This window comes from Patagioenas fasciata, chromosome 4, assembly GCF_037038585.1.
Source record: "Patagioenas fasciata isolate bPatFas1 chromosome 4, bPatFas1.hap1, whole genome shotgun sequence".
Taxonomy (NCBI): domain Eukaryota; kingdom Metazoa; phylum Chordata; class Aves; order Columbiformes; family Columbidae; genus Patagioenas; species Patagioenas fasciata.
This window is the reverse complement of record NC_092523.1, coordinates 52,817,346-52,834,737: the sequence shown is the minus strand read 5'-3', so window position 1 is coordinate 52,834,737 and position 17,392 is coordinate 52,817,346. Positions and strand designations below refer to the sequence as shown.

The window sequence follows — 17,392 nt, the reverse complement described above, 5'->3', positions numbered from 1 at the left end:
CTAGTCCTAGAAAAGGTCTTTTATTTGAAGTTGCTTAACATTAACAAACAAATTGCCTGTCCCTGGTCTTTGCGCTAATAATCTAATGACAAGGAGAGCATTTGGTATAAACTTGTTCTGAGCTGGTTGCTTTCAGTAAGACTTTTAACAGATGAAAAGATGAAATTAGTGTTTGCTCCGTCACCGGGAATGGGTAACAGAAACTGGCCTGTAAACAATGAACAATTATGCTGGGAATTAACTCCCAAGGAGAGGACAGACTCTTTCAGAATATAACCAGAGATTATGTAAGGTTTCTCGCAACCACATCCAAGTCAACCAGAATGCTTGGTTTCCCTTGTCCACTTTGCAGTTGAAGTAGAGGTTTCTGCTTCTCTTCCAGCTAAATTTTGATGTGTCAAATCCCTTCTCAGTAAAAGCACATGGATTTTATGGCCTTCATAGTACTGCTGTTGTTTTTTTATTTTATTTTTTTTAAGAGTGGAGGAAGAAGGAAAACTGAGAAAAAAGGAGGCTAATTAGAGAAAATGGGCTTAATTTGGAAGCCATGGGTACGTCTTTAATAAGCTTTTGTTGAGCTTTTGCCCACAGTAAATTTATACAAGCTTTGGATAGATGGTAAATCTCTGTTTACTGTGGCCTGCTTTAAATGGGGAGCTTTCAGCACTACTTTGCCAAAAGCTAAGGGTACTGATGAGGTAATGAAACCAACAAGTCCTGAGAAATGCCCACTCAGCTAGGAGGAACCTTTCCTTGGGTCCCTTGGTTGTTGAGATCTGTGTAAAATAGTATTTGTTTCAGTAAGATGCTTGCTAGCTACATCACTGTGGATTTAATATCTTTTATGAGGTTTGATTCCTCAGCTCTTTGCTGCCTTCTGTCTTGCTGGTCAGACTTTTTGGAGCTCTTTCAAAAAGACTGGCATTTATTATCACGATTTCATCTCTTAGGTCCCGGCCAGCCTGCTTCTGGAAGGTTGCATGGAAGAGTGCAAGCTTCAAGAATGCTGATTGAACTGAACCACCCTGAATTGAATGAAGCATGAGATGTATGCACCTGCCGGTTGGATGGGAGTCACTTAGGTGAGTTGCTATTAAAAAAATAAATAAATAAAGCAATGCAATTACATTTACAAGTTGTGGTTGACCCAGGTTGTGGTTGACCAGAATGTGGTGGTGTGGCCCTGAGCAAACCCTGACAGCCCCATCATCTGAAATTCCACAGCAGGCACAGAGCTGGTTAGGAAGCAGAGCTGCATGTTTTACAGACTGAGTAGCTTTTTGCTTATGTGAACATTGGTCTCAGGATTAGTGCAGATCTTTTACTGTGTTATACAGCAGGGTAAGGACCATTCAGTATTTTCTCCTGACACTGGGATAACTACAAATGTCTTCGAGGCTTGTAATCTAGTTACACTTCTGAAGTCATCCTGTCCATCTCATCCAATACTATTGCTGAATTTTCTGCATGGGAAAGGGAGAGAAGTTTTGAGTGCAGCCCTCCCAGGTTTCAATAAAGCTCAAAGCTGCCTGGTTCATTCTCTAGAGTAAAGGAGAGGAACGTGCAGCTGTTTCACATGTTTGACTCCTGCTGATGACCAGTAAGATCAGGTGAAGCCTTCAGTAGGGGCAGTGCTCTAGCTGAATCATCACCTTTGCCAAATAAGTTGGCATTATAACAGGGGTCTGGAAGGGAGCTTAACATTATTTATATTGCAGGGCAGCCTGAGAGGAGGGAAGAAAATAATAGGAAATACAGTTTCATCAGTTCTGCTACTTGCAAAACTGTTTATTCCAAGTTGTACATCCACAAACAAGAATTTCAGTGGGAGGCCTGATGAGCCTTGTTATTTGAACAACTCTAGGCAAAGAGCTCTGCTAGAGGTACCCATTTCCTTAAGGGCTCTATTTGTTTGATTTTGAGTTGAAATGACCTGAAATTAATTTCATTTTCACATTATTGAAAATCCTTATTTTGTTTTCCAAGAGGAAATTGTGCTGGTTTGGGGATGAGACTCTGGATCTTCCAGGCACAGCAAAAAGATGAGCTGTAGTCTTTGGGAACAGAGCACAACTGAAAACGCAGCAGCGTTCTCAGCCTCCATGTCTGTCCCTGCCTGCCTTTGCTCACAGCTCTGCCAAGAAACTTCAGACTTGCTCAAAATCACATCAAGTGGTTGTTGTTTTTTTTTCTTTCCACCTTCTACTTTTAATTCATTAATTTTATTCAACTTGTTTTGTTACATGTGGTTTATTTATTTCATTCCTGCCACCCCTCATTGGGTGAATTTCTTCCAAAAGTAAAGCATTATCAGTGTTTCATCAGGAATGGGAAATTTTAATGGCTCTTGCAGTGGTTCCCAGATCATACCGCTCAAAACCCAGCGGCGGTATTTCTGTTAACAATAATAAAACTGAATGGGAAAAGTTAGCTATTCCATTAACAGAATTAGAACAACATGATTTTGGTATCACTAGAACAGAACTATAGCTAAAAAGCTTATCTATGTAAAGAGCAGGAATGTTATGGAATTACCTCATTGCCATTATGGAGTTGAATTTCACACCATGTTGGCTGCTGCACCCAGAGATTAACTATTTTATCGTTTTATGCATTTTACAGAGACTCAAGCTGAACCTCTTAGGAGTTTTACAAGGAAACATAAGAAACCTTTATTTCCAGTTTATTAGAAAATATGAATAAATCTAGTTAGAACAATAAATGCAACTAGAAATAATAGCAGATGCTGAGAGCTGGACGTGATTAAACCTCTTGATTAAAAAGTAGAACTTCAGTTATTTTTGTTACCTGAGCTAGACCTAAAAACAGAGGGAAAAATACCGTAAGACCAGAGGGAGGATAAAACCAGGATCCCAGTAGCAGGTGCTGTTCACATACCACTATTTTCCATCAAGCTGTCCCATGCACATGGGAATAACGGGCATAAAAATGGCTCCAGCAGAAACTCAAGATTAGAAACACATGCCCTGGCGTCAAGATGGAAAAGAGCCATCTCACTGCATCTAAAATTGAGTTGCCCCACAAGTGAGTGACCCCCATAAAAGCCTGAGCTGGGTCTAAACTCAGCCTCATGCTTCTAAAATTCATTTTGGCTTCCAAAACTGCTGGATTTTGATTTCTCACTTCCCTGGGTGGCTTCAATACAAGCTATCCAGAGATACTGAAGTCCAGCTCTAATGCATTCTACTTTGTGAGGGCAACAAGTTAAAGCCATTTTTTGTTTGTTTGATTGTAGCTTTTAACATTGTAGAGTCATGTAACAATTACATTTGTGAGTTCTACTTCAGTGCACGCAGCTGGTATGTTAAAACATCATCAGTGGGGAAAAAAATATTACTTCTGAATTAAGATAACATTATTTTGATTTCAGTGAGAAAAATAAGACAACAGAAAATCTGGTTCTAAATGCTGCAATATGACTGTGATCTCTGAGGTAACAGCGGCCCTTCCCAGGATAATTACTTTCCACTCTCTAGGGAAAAGTAATTTATTTATGGTACATTATCAATTGGGTTCTAGCATATTTTTTTTGTACTATTATATATATATTACATACATGTACTATTTTATGTTGTGAGTACTTAGCAAACCTATATCGCAACTTTGTGCTCAGCAGTTAAACTATCACTACACATGCAAAATACCAGAATTATCCTAGGAGGCAAAGGTGAACCGTCAGGTAAAACAAGGGAGCTGCTATTAGTTTTCATGGTAGAAAAACACTTCTTTCCACTAGTACATTTGATTTTTTTTTATTAAGATAGGAAATTCCTCCTTGGAAACCACTGCTGACAGTAATCCTTCTAATTAAGCAGTATCCACAATCTCATAATTTCTGTGTTCTGCACCTTGAATCATCTGAGCACTTATGTATTGTGTTTCTTGCGCAGTTTTTTACATTCTGGGTTGATACTTCGAAAGCATTAATACATGAGTACACATTATGTGTATGTAGGAGATGAATGTGTGTTATTTTACTACTAGATCTCATTACTGATTTTATGAGGATCATTTTGCAGGTTTTCAGAGGGGAGGGCTCTTTTCTCTAGTATTCAGCGCCTTCAAGTAGCTGATAGAAGGAGCTTTTATCACAAAATGTCAAATGCCAGTAACAGGGGACAGCGTCCATTATGTTTCTCTCTCACTTCCACTACAGGACAGAGGTAGATCAAGGAACACATGAAGTCTGAGTAGTTGCATTTTATTTTGGACCACACTGTTGGTGGCTTGGAAATCCACCTGCCACTTTGGCATCAGCTTACAGTATGCCTGGTATCCAGCTTTACTTCCACTGGTTTAGGTGTGATCTCTTACTTGCCCAGATTATTATTTCCATCTCAGCTACTAAAGATAAGAAACTGCCTTGTCTCCTCCTTCTCCATCTTCATCACATCTCCATTATTGTTTTGAGATGTCATTAAAAATAGAGGGAAAGTTCTACTGTCAGAGTTATGGTTTCAGGCTGTCTGAAATCTTGGGAAGAAATAATTAACTTACATGCATGCTATTTTATTTTAAGGCTTCCAGCACAGACATGAGAGCTGGGAACTTACTGTGTCTCCTCAAAGTCAAACAGAAACAGCAGTATAATCCTGTGACTCCAGAAGCTGGGACTATAAACATCAAATTTAGGCCTGACCCTTGGGGTGTAGGCATGGCTCAGGATTCATATTTTCACAAACAAGCTTATGGCAAATACACAATTAAACAAAGCAAGGGGTGAAGGATGAGCTTTGCGCATCGGTTGCTCAATGAGGAAAGTGTAAATTGCTGCTCTACCAGAAATTTCAAGGCGGCGAGGGGTCAGCATTCACTCACTAGCGCCGGGAAATGGCCAAAAGCTGGCACATATCATCCTCCCATTGCTCTGCTGAGACTGAGAGTCAAAACAGACAGCAAGTAGGAGGACATATCTTGATTAATATTAAATTACACTAACACCTTGGTTAGAATTCACTTGATGGGCAATGACCAGGCAGTGATTAAAAGACCTCAGTCATATGTAACTATCACACAGAGTAATAATCTCATTGTAAAAGGCAATCAGACACTTGTTTGCTCTTCTTTTCTCCACATCTGTAGTTGCTAAGAAAGGATCTGCCTTTGATCATCTTTTCCTGAGCTGCCCTTTCACTCATTTCATTAAAGGGCCAAAGTTTCCTGGATTAATGGCCATTTGTCATTTCCTCAAATCAATTTTGCCTCCAGTCTGTTGAGACCTTACAAACATTTCCCCAAACGCTTTTCTGTATTACAGTAGTTACAATGTTGCACTGAGATGAAGATATTTTATTTAAAAAAAAAACACCACACAAAAATCCTCACAAAACCACCAGAACAGCTTTTTTTGCACTTTTTTTTAAATGTGTGGGAATCTTAACTGAATTTCTTCATTTTAGAAAAAGAAAGAGAAATATTGATTGACTCTAGTTTTGTCTGCATCTCCAGGAAGTCTTCATTAGTTCAACCTGATTATTTCTCTCAAATTGCCTCCAGAGGGCTCAGCCCATCTGTTATTGTTGAGCTCTTCACTATCTCCATTTCGTTTATCTGTATACCACACTTACTTTTCAGGCTCAAGCCTGACCTGTAGACTTTTTCGAAAGACCACAGCATTTCCATATAAGTGCCATGTTTAAACTGCTTTCTGCATGGGAACCTCCATTGTCTGTGGGGAGCACAGCGGTTCTGGCTGTTCATAAAGGTGTTTATTTGGCCAGGTTGTTTGTATTTTGTTTTTTTTTTTTTTTTCCAAACAGAAACAGTTTCACATGTGTACAAGGCCAAATTAATTCAGTGGGAAAAGCCAAGCAGGGCTGTGTTTAAGGTAAGAATGAGAGGTTTGCATAGATGAGACTAGGAATATGCACACCTCCTGGTTAAGGATGGAGCATCGCTTTAAGAGCAGGGGTACAATGTTATTTTAAGTACTCAAAGTGATATTGTATAAGTGAGAGGGCAAAGGGACACTTAATTTTCTTACTTTATCTTTGGATGCTACAATATAGTAGCTGGATATATCCTAGAAACTTAAAAGTAAAGGTCTCTACAGAATATATGAAGGTTCTGCTTGAGCTTCCTGCATAATTCTCAGTATGGGAGGGAAAAATTCCTTTGAAAATACATGAGGTGGTGAATCTGTCCTCTCTGTGTGCTAGAGATCCAGCAGAGCTGCCGAGACCCAACGTTGTTGAAGGGATGTAATACTTGAAGTACAGCATGATCAAAATATGCAGAAGCCAAGCACAGCCTTAGGCTCATTTCATTTTAAGCAAACAAATAAAAAACTGTAAGAGCTGAGCAGGCAGTTGGAAATGGCACAGGGAAAACAGCACAGAGAAGAAAGCAAACCTTTGCTTCAGGAATTTAAGATATCCAGAAATAACTTCTGTGGCAAAAAGAGGGCATGGGTATATATGGTTGTGGTGGGCCCCTTTGTGATCCCTTGCCATGTTCCTGCTTTTCTCCTTTGTGCTTGCTTGCTTGCCACCAGGAAAGCAAATGCAGAAAGTACAGTGAGCAAAAAGTGTACCTTCTCCAGGTGCTAATTGGGCTTATGGTTTTGGTTTCTCCCCACCACAGTCCCCAAGTTTGTGGCTTAAAAAGAATCACCTCTATTTTGTAGTTCTTTTGCTCTGGTGAGCCTTCTTGTCCACAAGCCTTTCTGGACCAGAATTTTGTCTTTGATCTTCAATAGAAACTGGCTAGATTAATTAACATCTCAAAACTAATGGACATCCTTTTTTTTTTCACCCAAGTCAGCTACTTGGAGCTTTTCCAGGAGCAGAAGCTCCTCCAGTTACTACATCTTTTCATTATGATCAAGGTTTCCGATCTTTGTGTAATAGGATGCAGAGCTGGCAATAGAAGATCGTTCCTACCAATTTCTATTTGGTCTTCACTGCCATTAAAAGTCTTTTACCATCCCTGCAGTACAAAGTCACAGTATAAAGTCACTTGTTGCTCCTTGTTGCTCACAGTCCTCTGCTGTTCTGCTGTTCTTTCCCAGTAGTTCTTTCTACCTTTTTTTTTTTTTTCCCATCGAAACTCAGCAATGAGTCAATTTTGTTCTGCCCAGGAAGTTGTTGGGCTGTAGAAATAGACTCCATCCCATAAGGACATAGAGGATAGGGATATTTCTTGCCAAGCTTTTCATTTTGTCTGTCTTTACCCAAGTAGATGGCAAAGCACAAAATGTCACACCCCGTTCCCATACAGAGTGTTTTTTTCTGGAGCACACCAACAGGCGTTAGCCTGGGAAAAGCTTAGACAAAAAAGAAGACAAGCTGCTGTAAACTGCCACAGTTATCCATTAGGGTCTCTGGCTCACAGGATTTTATGATGTTTCAATAGTTGAGGTCAGCTCAATGTCTTGTCTTCTTAAGACAGATGTTCCAGCGAGGCTCTGAGCTTTCATGATTAAAACAAGACACCCCTCTCAACTCCGTATTTCCTGACCTGCTGGCTGTGTAAGAAGTGGTAAAACACATTTTCCTGGTACCAAACGACTTCAAAACTGCAGGGCATTTTAAAATCGTGTGCCCCTGATCCTCTTTTACCAAGTGAAATAGCACTTTCCCACTTTGTAGACAATGGGAACCTTATCACTGCTGTGTTAAAAGCAGAGTTACACTGAAGCTGAGCTGTTTTGAGCTCCCAAACTCTAATCTTCTGCTCTTGCAAGTAATGCCCCATACATCCCTTCAGCCCCTCTCTTGCTTTATAAGAAGTAATCCTTTTTGAGTAAACTTGTGCCTCAAACATGAAATGATTTGGGGATGAATGAGGAGGGCTTACACGGGCTTGGGACTCACCCTTTTTTCACTGTATTGTCATAGTAACAACAACCTGCCCTTCATGTAGTCAGAAACAATCACTATGTGCCAGCTATACTATACAGAGAAGGATGTCACGTTGTTTCTCTGGAAGAATGACAAGGCATGAGAAATACTCGCAGTGACTTGACAAAGCACAAGCATAATTTTATGCCATTTCTGGTTTGCACTGCACTATGTACCAGTAGCAGGAAAAACAACATGTAATTAGTGCCATAAAACATGGACTTCCAATCCCTGAGAAGCACAATAACTCCTTATAGAGGTTTTAGTTGACATGGTGATATTTAAAAGCAGCAATATAGGATCCTGGAAGCCATGGTAACTTACTTTACAGAGATACTAGAATGTAAAACACCCCGTGGTGGCTGAAAGACAGCAGGTCTCAAATCTACAGCCTTTGGCTATAAAAGCTACAGGCTCGGTGGCTAAAATAAGTGTTCTGTTAAACAAGGAGATGCATGAGCCTCTACATGTTGCCTAGTACAGGCAGGCTCTGCTTAGAATGGGGGCAATATTTTTTGCTTCTAAGGCGGCCATAGACTGCTCTCATCCCTGGGTTTTCAAATGAGATGTCAGCTCTGTCAGCTTTCAGAGAAACGGAGATAATAGAGAGGATGTGTGGTGATATTGGAGCTGCCCTGCTGGGAAGCACTCGCAATGTGAAAGGCTGTCAGGGGCAGATGGTATCAGCTACCTGACTGTGTGTTTCTGTGCACATGAGAATTACCTGTGTTGCCCAATGCTGCCCTTCTGCAAAGCTGCTATCGCAGGGGTCAGTCTATTGACATACCAGCTACATCTTGTGGAGAAAGGTGGTGCGCCAGTGGATGCATCAGAGTACAAATCCTGTTGCTGTATGCCAAGCTCTCCTAGAGGCTTATGATGCTGGTTGGCTTTGTGTCTCTGCTTGGGTCATAATTGTATCCTCGCTCCACTGAAATGGGTCAGCTTTCAGCCAGCGAGGTTTTCAGCTGAAATTCTGTCTCAGGGTGCTGTGCAAAAATTAATTGGGACACTGTGCAGATGCACTCTCTCCCCTGCCACCCCAAGAGCAACAGAAACTTCTAGGCTGATGGACCGCTATGGTCATGCATATGCCCCTTGGTCAACAGACAGGGCTTTTGACCAGTGAGATCCGTTGGGTGAGAGAAGTTTCTGGACAACTACCAAAAGTGACCACAGCTCAGATTCAAGTAGGGTATGAATGGAGCCACCACAGACACCCTTTGATTTGGTCTCCTCAGGGCAGTGGGTCAAGAGTTGAAGACTCTCCTCCTTAGACTGGCCATCTAAGGAGCATTCTCCAGGGACTGAGACACTTTACTGACCTGGTAAGCAATCTGTGCATTTGGAATCATTACTCCAGAGTTTAGGGATCTGATCCCCTTGAGTTTGAGTTGGTTGTTTAGTAATTGAACTAACCAGTATCTGAACATGTGTTGTATAATGTTATCAGAGTCATGAATAATTTTGGATAATCCCTGTTTGTAGTTGGTTTCTGTTAAACAGCTCTGGTTAGAATGAAATCTCTTCAGAACTTGTTGCCTGCCTTTGGGGTGCCTCCATGACAGGCACTGATCTTGCCTGGAGCTCCTAGATGCTAAAGCACTATAAAGATTAGTAATAAAAACTCATTACAGACAGAGTAGCAAAGCTGTTCATACAGAGAGTGCTAGAAGAAACCCTCTCTGAGGTGAATACATCAGTGATTTGTTTAGGGCCCTTGAAGACTGCCAGGCTGTGCTGAGACTTCACAGATGTCTTTCGGCAGCCTGAGGGGAAAACTGCATTGTCCCAGTTACTGGTCATGTGGCTACCCTGACAAAGGTGGCTTTTGTTTTCTCCAACAGGGTTCCAATGAAGCTGAACAGCACTAGTGGTTTTTTGTCTTTTTTTTTGGCAGCAGATGATGGGGAATAGAAAAATGCAGTAATTCCAGATGTTAAGGCTTATACCAGTCTGAAGCTATAATGGCAATACTAAAACCATCAATAGTTTTCCAACTTCAGAGAGAAACAACAGCTTAGTATTGCTGCATAGCTTGTTTGTTTGCTTGTTTTAGACATGCCAAAAATGGTTACATGTTCTCCACAAATGAAAATCAAACCCATAGTGGTGGTCAAGTTCATACTGGTGATCCAGTGACTGAAGAGATCCATGCTGTAAACCTTATAGGGGATTTTTTTTGCCTTAATTCATCTCTTAAAGTGCATATTTTACTGTGCAGATAATTTGTATTTGTGTGCTGTTGTCATGGTTGCATAGATAGAAACTTTCCCATTCTGAAAGAGAGAAAGTTAACAGCAGATCACTGAGCTGGTATAATCACACAGGGACATGTGCCTGCTAACACAATGGGGACCTGTTCTTCCTCTTTTCCCCAGCCCCCTTTCCTCCAGTTCTGCACTCTGATTTTAATCTGTGTTGCACATTCACTGTGAGGAGTTCCTGAACTATTTATCATTGACCTACTTGTTGATATCAGGAAAAGTATTGCCACTAAGAGAAAGACAAGAGCCAGACCAATGCACAGAGATTTTTGACAATCCGCCTTGCATCTCCTCACTCCATGTAAGTATAAATCTGTACCTGGCTTTCCCAGTTTCTGTCCTTGTGCCATTTCTTACCCATCTCCTTTTCTTCTGCAATATTTATCTCCTTGAATCTTTAGACTTTCTTATTTCTCTTCTGTATGCCAGGGCTCTTTACTTATCCCTTCATTTCATTTCATTATGTCCCTGTACACTTTTATGGGGGAGATTGGATCAGGCAGCATAGGCTAGTTCTGAACAAGAAGGGGAAGGATTAGAGGACAGCTGAGGAACTGTGAGGGTCCTAGGCTGACCCTAAACCTCTAGAGCTACAGATACCACTTCTGTCCTCATGATCCTGGATGGTCTTGACCAAACACCCAAGGGGCAGTAAACTAGCAGGCTCCTCCATCACCCTCTATAACAGGGATGAAACTGTGTGGTGAGGCACTTGGTACAGAACAGGGCTGGTAGTGCTTTCTCTGTCTGGACCCTTTTGGCGGTTATGTTTTAATTCTCTTTAACAAAATGGGTGTGACTAAGCAGGACCGAGCAAATGTGTTATCCTGCACTGACAGGTGTGAGGACACCAGCAAGGATACCATCAGCCAGGGTACAAATGTGTATTTTGGTTGCCTAAGACAGCTGCCATGGTGCAACTAGCCAGCAAGGCACTTCCTGGTGTAAGAGACAACAAACTGGTTTCTGCTCTGCGAGCATGTGAGCTTATGACACCACAGTGAAGGAGCAAGAGATTCCTGTGTAACCTCATTTAGGTCTTCCTGGTTTGGCAGGGGGATTGGACTAGGTGATCTTTTGAGGTCCTTTCCAATCCCTAACATTCTGTGATTTTGTGATTTAGAGCAAGCGTTGAAAACCTTCCCAGTTTCCCTTGTAAATCCGCACCTGGCTAATGTGCCAAAGCCCACCTTGCTGCTATTGTTTTGCTGCTGTATCTCTCCAGGCAGGACAGGGAGGTTTGCTGCCAAGGTACTGCTTTTTTTGCTGTGTAAATACATTCCTGTTGTCTCTGGGGATGTATCACTTTAGAGGGCCTGGTTTTCTTTGGGTTGGCAAAGCAAGTACTTGGAGTAGCTGTGTCCTGCTGAGAGTCTGAGGGGAATGGAGAGAGACAGAAAGCAATTATTCAAGTCAGAATGTGCACAGAGCACTTTTATTATTGTTATTTATTGTTTTATGGTTGTATAAGTTGTGCTCCGCCTGGGAGAAGGCAGAGCATGCCAGTGGCACAACTCGTGTAAATCACTGCAGTGCCGTGACACTGTGGGATTGATGCCAGTTGCTTCTGCTATGTCATGGCCCTTGGCTTTGGCCTTGAAAGATCAACATGTGCATTTTAAACGTGAAAAATCAGGACAGTAGGTGTGATGAGCAATACAGAGAGGACGGGAAGGGAGAAACCAGGCCTGATGCAAGAAATGTTGCTGGGTGCATGGGCAGAGCAAAGAGATCATCTCCTGTCTTTTTCTCGTTTGGCATCTGAAAAGCTTTGGTAAACATTTTGATAGTATTCTGACCAATTCTTACATTGTGAGAAGGAGGTGGGAATGTTTTAAAAGCTTCTTGGTGAAAACAACTTGTTTGCATCAAAATACGGTAGTTTTTCTTCTCTGCCAGCTTCGGGACTAGGTATTTCATGTCTTTCATTTGAAGGAGAGGCTCAATAGAGTGGGCAGAAGTCTCTTTTTTTTCTTCTTCTTTTTTTATTTTTTTTTAAATTGTTTTTTACATCTCCCCTGTTGCAAGATGTGGCCCAAGTATCCTCTTGTTCCGCTCTACAAAAATGGCAGCTGTTGCAATGTGTGGGGGTTCAAAGCAAAGCCACTAACCTGTTGGCTTTAGCCAGAAACGCTTTAGAAATGAGTACACGGCAGCCCATATTTAATATTTCCCATGTGCCTATACAAACTGGATGAAATTTGGGTAGTCAGGGAGCCTTTTGTGTTGTTGTTTTTGCCTGCTCACATCTTGATGTGAATTCCTAGGATACTGAAGTGCAAGAACAAAAAAAAAATCACGTATGTGTTACTCCAAGGAGGGTGAGTTGTTGTGTAAAAACATTGTTTCTGGGAGGGATGTGTGTGAGGATTTAATGATTTATTAATTAAGTATTTTTATGATTTACTTTTTACGTGGCGGGGGGGGTAGCGGGAGGGGGAAACTGCTTCAGGTGGCTGCTAGAAGCTTCTCTGTGGCAGCTTCTGATCATTGCCCTGAGGGGCCCCTGTTGACAAAAGGTGGGGGCGGAACCATTTTCATGGTTTTAAAAACAGGTTAACCTTTATGTTGAGCAAATCAAGGCTTTTAATAATGTTCATCCCAGAGAAAAGGGACTTTTGAAAAAAAACCCACCAACCTTAATCTTGTTTCTTTATATATGCTATGCTAACTTCTTTTACATAACTTCTTTTTTTCATAAGCAATAATTGCTGATGTGCCCTGCTACACCATTGGGCAGCTTTTTTTAATGAGGCTTTTGTGCAAAATATTTCTCTGACATCACCAGTACTGCTGTGACTGTGTGGCTATAAATCACCTTTGGGTGGTTATCAATGTGTTCACTGCCAAATCAAATCTGGCAAACCTTCTAACCAACCCAGTCTAACAAGCTGTTTTATCTGTATTTTCCACTCTTGCTGTTACCATAACACTGTAATTTGTTCATTTAACTCGGTCATTATAACTTGTGCATTTAAGCATGAGTTACGTCTCTATCTCTGCAGGCTTCAGACCTAAAAATGGCCTACTTGCATTTTTAGAAAGGAAAAGTCATAACTCTTTCAAGCCTAATCTGCAGTTTAGCTATGCAAAGTTGTGAAGAGCCGTAGGGAAAGAAAAGGAAACATTGATCCTTCTCAAAAGAAAATCTCATTGATCTGAATGCAGAAATTTTAGTTCCAGCTTTTTTTTTTTTCAAAGTAGAAACTTCACCTTTTCAAAGTCTATCAAAAACTGGAGAAAGTATTGTTAGGTAGAACAGTGGAGGGAGAGGGGAAATAATGCATTTCACCAAAACCAAAAAGCAAATACTTCTTACAGAGAGAAAAATTTTGAGAAGAAATGTCAAAATACTCAATTTTTAAGTGTCTTGTTTGACCATTTCTACTGCTATCAGAGTTAGCCAAGGGAGACAGAAAGGCACATACAGAGCATATAACTGATTCTGAAACCAAGCTACAAACCTAATGCTTGGCAAATGCAGTTGTGTGACACAAGGAGCTCCATGCCAGCGGGTGTGCGGGGAGGCTGAGAAGGTTATAATTCTAGCGTTGTATGTGGATACCTCACGAGTGGGTGGGAAACTCTCACAATTCCGTTTTGATTGGAAAGTTAAATCAGTTATTAGAGAAAGACTGACATTGTAAAACTGCTTTGCTCCTTCTTGTGTCCCATAGTATGAGTAAGGGTCCCCACCGATTGAGAGAAAAATACAGAGTTGGACTTTCTGATATTAGAAGCTCCCTGAGGCTGTCAGCACTTCAGGGCCCTGATGCCAGCAGGGCTTCCAAATTGATTTAGAATCAAATGAAATAGTGGGAGGGAGACAAGGAGGCGTAAATATTTTTCCCTTGCTAATTTATTTTCCCCTTTCATGTATGAACTAATACGATGGAAAGCAGTGCAGCTAAAATGAGTGTTTGTTGGGAGCCGTGTGCTGTGCCATGTGGAGTTACAAGTGGAAATTGTGCACTGGACTGTTGGGCCAGTGTGTTCTTCCCTCTGTATGATGAGGGAATGTCATGGTTTAACCCAAGCTAGCAATACAACCACGATAGCCACTCGCTCAACCATCCCCCACCGCCTCCAACAGGGGAGAGAATCAGAAGGGAGGGGAGAAACTTGGATTGAGATAAACACAGTTTAATAAAATAACAAAATACTAATACACTACTAGTAAATATATACATATATATATACACATATATATATATAAATAGAAGTAAAAGATACTCAAGGCAATTCCTCATGAACTCTGTCCACAACTGAGCAGCCAGTCCCAGCAAGCCACACCTGGTCCTAAAGCCAATCACAGAGAGAGAAAAGAAAGAAAAAAGGTGGAAAAGCCCAGAGGCCTCTGCCAAATGGCAAAAGCCTGACTAAACATCCTGTACCCAAGACTCCCCTGGCTTCAATAGCAAGAGCAAACAAGCAAGAAGGAAAACAACGCGCACGAGTCTTCAATACCGAGAGCAAACAAGCAAGAAGGAAAACAACGCACACAAGAGCAAGTGCCTGAGAAGCCACAAAGGTAGTGGAAGAACCCAAATCAGAAGACCCCACTCTTAAATAATTAGCATGGTGCTAATGGGATGGGACACTGTCATTGATCAGTCTGTATGTCAGTCAAGCTCTGTCCCATCTCTGCCCCCCTTCCTCGACACCTCTAAGCAGGGCTGGAGCTCAGAATGTCCTTGGCTATCAGACCAGAGCAATTAAGAACATTAACTCTGTGCTGGGGTGTTACCTGCTTGTTCTCAAATGAAGTTCAAACTGCATAAAGAAAATTAACCCATTTTCAGTCAAAGCAGCACAGGGAGGCAGACCCTGGGATGTCTAATGGAGGTGGTGGACTAACAAATGCCAGTCTACTCAGTGCACAGAGCAAGGGCCCGACTTTGTTTTTGCCATCTGTGCTGCACCTTTTCCTCATTTCTGGTGTGTTACCATGCATTTCTTTTTCAGTTAAAAGAAATATTGTGATGCAGTTCTAGCTGTTAATTGCCTTGTATTTTCCCATGGTGCACTGCTCCTGCAGAGACTTCTCCCTGGTTTGCATGTTCTGAATGAAACTCCTATTTTGATGCATCTTCCATCTGCTTAAGTGTTGGCCATAAATAACAACATATTACAAAATTGCCTTCTTGTCAACACACAGATTGTTTATGCGTCGTTTCCTCTATCCTTTGTGTTGCTGTGACTTCCTAGGTAAGGAGAATTTATTGGTATAGCAACATTTGGGAATGAAACCAAATCCTATTGGGGTATGAAATATCATCAATTTTTGGTACTACATTTTTATTTACTTTGTACAACGTCTTCTTTCCTTGACAGCTTTGTATCTCACCATGTGGCATCTACTAAGTTTGTACTATCATCTGTTATTTAAGGTCTTATATTTCCAGAGTATGTTTGCAAGCTGAATGTAGAACTGTGAACTGCAATCCCACAGTATTTTCAACTGAGAGCTAATCTTGAATTTCCACTTACTGTAAGCTAATCTTCAGTTCCCCCAGCCTCATTTTGGTGTCGTATCAAAAGAAGGTCTCTATCAATTTAAAAGACAGGTGCAAGATTGGTCAAAAGTCATGTTAGGAAAGAAACAGAAGTTCTGTTGTCGAATTTTTTGAAATCAAGTAGGCTATAAATAAGTACCCTTGACTTAAGTACTGCATTTCCTGTGGCAGTAAATTGCTAGAGCCCTTCTATTCAGCAGGTAGTGTGCTTTTTGGTATGAACGCTTCCTCTGTTAGTGGCTTACTGGACCTAGCTATTTGGGACCAGCTGATGCTGGCCATTCTTAAAAGTTTGAGTGCAGATTTTCACAAGAGCTCACAGCTCTCATGTTGGATGCATGTTATTCTATTGTTTGAGATGCTGAAATATCGTTATTCAGTTGAGCACCTGTATGGCTGTAGTAATAAGGACTCTTGTCCCAAAGAGGTTTACTATATGTGTAACATACACAGTGTGGGCATAGACTTGGACCATCGGGACAGTAAAGATTCTGGAGAGCTAGGTCTCATGGTCTGCCCCTTGTGATACTGGGCCAGCAGTAACAGAGCTGCCACTTGATGCAAGATTGTGCTTTTCCACTGTTCATTTTGTAAAAGCAAATTTTCTTTACTTATTGAGGGTAAGTATATGTGTGCTAAAGCTTATGCTACATATGCAAATGCATTTCTAAGCAGTTACTTGGAAACTGAAATGCGTGTCTTTCGCGATCTTTCTCCCTTTAGTATGAGGGTATTATTATTCTGGCACCAAGAGGAGTGGGATTGTGCTAAACGGGCCAGGCATGTACTTTTTGGAGAAAGTAACTCATCTGAACAAGGAATGCTCCAGACTACTGAGTTGGAACAGAAGAATTTTTATGATAATTCAAGAGCAAAAACTTTGCTGAGCAAGCCCTGCTGCCATTTCTGTGTAGACATAAGTCAACTCTGAGACATACTGCTAGCTGTTTTAGAACACCATATGTGACAGATTCTCAGAATCTGCTGCCCTAAGTCTTCCAGTGGGACGGGATTTTGACTGCTTGTTTGCCTTCAGGTTTATTAGATCCTTTGGAGAATTGACAGCGCAGATAGATTTTCCTTTAAAAATTGTTTCCTTAATCTTCACTGAGCTTTTTTGGCTTTAGCAATGCTCTGTTTTGCAATTATCACTGCTGAATTTTGTGATGTAGAGAGCACTGGCTTAACTCTCTTGCTGTTCAGATCTGCAGTAAACTTGCCAGCAAATCCCACTCTTCATTTCCCTTAACCTTGAGTCAGAGCTTGCTTATACAAATGTGTACATAGATTTACTTTTTCTTGCATGCATGACTTAGTCCCTTAAAAAGGAGTTGACACTTGTCTTTAAGAGAAGGCTAGAAGGCTTCAGTCTGCTGGGAAGGTGGAGGGTCACTATCCCACCCTGGAGAGAGCAGGGAGGGAACACACAGTTTGGCCTCTGCTATGACAGGTGGGCACACCGTAGGGACCACAGGGTCACAGGTCATTTGCCAAAAGCCCTGGAGGTGTGGCTGAAAACTGTGGACAAAATGTAGTGAAGTCAAAGCAGGCAATGGGATTATGATCTTCTGTTTCTCTTCAGATTTTTTGAAGGCTTTTTATTCCTTCAAATGAGGAAATTGACTGGCTCTGCTTATTTCTGATGAAAATTTGGCTTTTGAGATTTAAAGATTTCAAATATCTAGAGATGTTTTGTCTTTTTTGGTGTGTTTGTTGCTGAAATCAGAACAAAAACTTTTAGTTGTGG

The 17,392-nt window shown here is 41.2% G+C and overlaps 1 long non-coding RNA gene across 5 annotated transcripts in view; it reads left to right on the top strand.

The window, feature by feature from the left end:
- LOC139827822 (uncharacterized) overlaps positions 1-17,392 on the top strand; it is a 256,089-nt gene that overhangs the window by 11,162 nt on the left and 227,535 nt on the right. For all 5 annotated transcript variants that reach the window (XR_011738841.1, XR_011738840.1, XR_011738838.1 and 2 more), the window contains one exon: positions 951-1,082. This is a non-coding gene — a long non-coding RNA (uncharacterized lncRNA). The remainder of the gene's footprint in view (positions 1-950; positions 1,083-17,392) is intronic.